The sequence below is a fragment of the Hyperolius riggenbachi genome, chromosome 3 (assembly GCF_040937935.1).
Source record: "Hyperolius riggenbachi isolate aHypRig1 chromosome 3, aHypRig1.pri, whole genome shotgun sequence".
NCBI classification, from domain to species: domain Eukaryota; kingdom Metazoa; phylum Chordata; class Amphibia; order Anura; family Hyperoliidae; genus Hyperolius; species Hyperolius riggenbachi.
The window spans coordinates 471,152,594-471,157,162 of NC_090648.1; positions in this window are offsets into that span (position 1 = coordinate 471,152,594).

Below are 4,569 nucleotides of genomic sequence, written 5' to 3' on the forward strand. Positions count from 1 at the left end.
ATCTGGCACTCTGGATGTTATGGCGACACATCGAGGCGTATGAATATGTGCTTGATTCTAGGAAGACATGGCCGGCTGCAATGACATAACTAAGGAGCCTGGGGCCCCGGTGTGAGTTTTGCATGGTGCCCCAAGCTTCTCTATTGATATGGAGCCGCAAAACCTACCAAGGACAGCTGCAGTGTCAGAGAGGTGTAAAAAGAGTAAGACTAGGTGCACACATAGCAGAAACGCTAGCGTTGCGGAAAACGTGGCGTTTTTGCCGCTAATGGAAGTCTATGGGTCACAGGAAAATACGCATGAGTGCATTTTTAAAAATGAAGGTTTTGTTGCATAATCTTAAAAAATGCAGCAAAAGCGCACATAATGAAAGTCAATGGAAATGCAATAGTATACGTTTTCCATGCGTTTTCTATGCGTTTTTGTTAAAAAAAAATAGTATTATGATGCATTTCCGCTTCCTGTTGTCTTCCTAGTGGTTCTATGTATGGAGTAGCACTCACTGGTAAACCATCCAATCAGGAATGGTAGGTGTGCTGGAAGAAAATCCCGGACACCACAGGATCCAATAGTATCAAGAAGCGTAATGATCCGCACCACCTTGTAGCATGTATCTTCATTTATTGATAGAAAAAACAGACATCTTAAAAAGAACTGTAGGGCAAAACAGTCCGCTGATTCGGGCTACCTGCCCATCTTCAAGTTGCCCAGAACTGGGGCAACTTGAAGATGGGCAGGTAGCCCGAAACAGCGGACTGTTTTGCCCTACAGTTCTTTTTAAGATGTCTGTTTTTTCTATCAATAAATGAAGATACATGCTACAAGGTGGTGCGGATCATTACGCGTCTTCCTAGTGGTTTACATAAAACGTAAAAGAAAAAAGCATGAAAAACGCATATGCATTTAGTATATGTGAGCCGCAAGCGCATTAAAACGAATGCAAAACGTTTGAAAAACGCACCTGCGGTAAAAAACGCTGACGCAAACGCACCAAAAAATGCAGCAAAAACGCACAAATAACGCACTCAACATAAAAATGAAACAGGACATAAAACGCAGCCTTTCATGTTGTTATGTGTGCACCTAGCCTAAGGAAACAGTTTGTTAAAGGGAACCTAAAGCAAATAAAATTATTTAAAATAAACACATGACGTAGCTACAAATGAATATTACATACTTACCTCGCCGTCAGTTCCTCTAAGAAGCTCACCATTTTCTTCTTACAGTGATCCCTTCCAATTCTGACAGTATTTTGTCAGAGCTGAAATATACCAGTTGCTGTCAGTTATTTATCAGCAGCTGTCAATTACAACTGAATGTGCAAGGTAACGTCCATGTTTCCCTATGGCTCAAGTGGCCGATATTACAGTTTAACAGTGTGCGGACCAGGAAGCTGTTATGGGGTAATGATAATGATTATAGTAATGGTAATGATCATAGTGGACAAATGGGATGTAGGAGAGGAGAAAGAGATTGAGGAGTAGACGACACAGGAGGTACGTATGACCTTTGTATGGTTACTTTGACTTTCTATTTTCAGTTCAGGTTCTCTTTAAGGATTACCACTATGCAATATACATATAGAGGACGGTGATCATTACCAGCATAGCACCAATGAAAGGCTAATAAGATGGATGAAGAAGGGCCCCTAGTTGGCCTCGGTGCGGTCACAACCTCTCCATCAATTTTGCTACGCCACTATCCTGTCTACCACAGCCAAGTCTAGTCTTGCATGTATGTGTGAGGCTTTACAGGTGGCCACTAACGGTCTATTTTAGCAAAGAATCATTTGAGCGAGCAGATAATTGTGATGGGATTGGCAGAAAATAAACTGTGTTGGTGACCCCAATCGACTGCGAACGAGTCTAAAGATGTTAACAGGGGCGTAACTAGAAATCACTGGGTCCCTCTGCAAATCTTTGGATAGCCCCCCCCTGCACACATGGACTACAGAAAATGCATACAGAAAACCGACAGATGAGTGTGCTCCCAGGCTTTGCTTATTACACTCACTCTGTACATCTTTGATTAAGCAAAACTGGCTCTGCAGACTTCTCTAGGATCACTACATTACACAGCACTTGGGGAGGGGCAGAGAGGCTGGAGGCAGGGCGCTGTACACCAGACCCTGCTTCACGCTGAATAAGGACTGTCTACAAATCTTTGTCTGCAAAACTTTGTATGATTCTTTATCAGTGGCTGAGCAGAGGTCGTCATTGGAACAATTGTGCAGACAACAGAAAGCTTTTTCTCCCCATGCCCTTAGTAGTCAGTGTCTCAGGACAGGGAAAAGAAACTTCTCCCCCCATGGGACCCCCTGCTGCTTCTGGGCCCCCCAGCAGCTGCATCCCTTGCAGGGTCTATAGTTAAGCCCCTGGATGTTCAGGTGGCCACTAACGGTCCAATTTCTAGCGAAAAATTGTTTGGGCGATCAGAAATTCTGATCAGATTGGTTGTAAATAATCTCTGTTGATGGGCACAATGGATTATGAACAATTATAAAAACATCGTCCTATTGGATTTTCGTCGAACCAAAATTTGCATTTTCTTATTGGTTGTGATAGATAGAAAGCAAAAATTGGTTCATGGATGGTGTAGTGAACGATTTCACTTCCGGTCAGAATTTCTGATCGCTCAACGATTTTTCGCTAGAAAATGGACCGTTAGTGGCCACCTTTAGTTTGATGGCAATTTTGTTGATTGGTGAAACTGATTTTCTAATTGGTTGTCATGGATAGGTAAGAAAAGTACAAACTGATTAATTGATGGTGTCAATCAATGTATTAGAACAATTTACTTCTGATTGTATTTATCTGATCCCTAAAACAATCCTAAATTGGACCATTAGTGGCCAGCTTTAGCTGTCCATTAATGATTCAATTTTTACGAACGATCCTTATGGTGGCCACTATGATCCAATCTTTTTCATCCAATATTACCATTTCTATGTAATATAATGCTGAATACACACGTTGAGATCGGATCGATTATTTCCAACATGCTCGATTCGGTTTTCGATCGTTTCTGCCGTCGATTTGCATGTTAAGTATGCCAAATCGACGGCAGAAACGATCCAAATCCAAATCGAGCATGTTGGAAATAATCGTTTCGATCCGTTCGATCCCGGGAATCAAACGGGAAATCTCAACGTGTGTATTCAGCATTAGGGAAAGCCTATAGTAATCATTCAATATATTCACTCAGTTTACTCTTCTACTACATAGATTTGGTAAGATTGGATGAAAAAGATTGGATCATTAGTGGCCAACCTTACAGTCGATTGTTACGATTGATCGGAAACGATCACATGGGCCCACCAATGAAGGAGAAAATGGTAAGCAATCCAATCAGACTTAAGGTGCCCATTTACGGTACAATCTCCCAAACGATCGACTGTATGACAACGGGTGCAGTTAATGGTGCCAATCGATGATGAACGATCGTTCCATCGATCCGAATTTCCAAATTATTCTTTTTAGTTTGATCAGATTGCTTATCATTTTCTCCTCCGTTGGTGGGCCGAACTATTGTTTCCGATCAATCACAACGATTGGATCGGACATCGATTGCTCAGGAAATTGGATTGTTAATGGGCAGCTTTAAAGAATTGTGTGAAAATTCAGATAGACGGAACAATCGATAGCCAGCCACTTGTAGCCTGCTCGCTATCTGCACACGACTCTGGGCCTGCATGGTTTACAGTACCTCAAATGCACCAGCCAGTGAGACTAATGCTATGTAAGCTGCTGCCTGATTATTAGGAAATTGCCTGTCATCTGGGACTTGCTTGTGCATGGCTGCAACACTGCAGTATCATCCAGGCTGCACAGAAATGTGGACAGAAGAGCACACTATAAGTATGGGCAGCACAGTGGTGTAGCGGTTAGCGTTCTTGTCTTGCAGTGCTGGGTCCTTGGTTTGAATCCCAGCCAGGTCAACATCTGCAAGGAGTTTGTATGTTCTCCTCGAGTCTGTGTGGGTTTCCTCCGGGCACTCCGGTTTCCGCTCACATCCCAAAAATCATACAGATAAGTTAAATGGCTTCCCCCTAAATTTTCCCTAGACTATGATGATGATGATACATGCACTACATGATGTAGACATATGACTATGGTAGGGACTAGATTGTGAGCCCCTCTAAAGGAACAGTTAGTGGCAATAAAATGTTCACATTGGCATTTTAGCAGTGCAGTGAAATCCGTCGGCATACCACGAGGCGTGCTGTCAGAGGCAGCCTTAGAGTACGCGGGGCCCGGGGCGAGTGTCACATGCGGGGCCTAGAGCCATAAGTGTAGGCCATATACCGTATCGCCACGTTCATGGGCTTGTCCGCCTTAAATGCAGTATTATTATTGTTTGAAAACAATTATGTCAGGTAAAGGCCACTAAGCCAACCAATATAAAATCAAACATTTGCATGGTGGTTTTAAGTGGCTGGGTGTAAGGATCCGCTCAGCTGTCTGTATAGACAGACAGCTGTTTGACCATTCCTTAAGTCTGTGGGCTGCAGGTCTCTGGATAAGAGACCTGTCTTCGCTTTGCAAGTTCCAGAGTTGCTCTGCTGAGGAA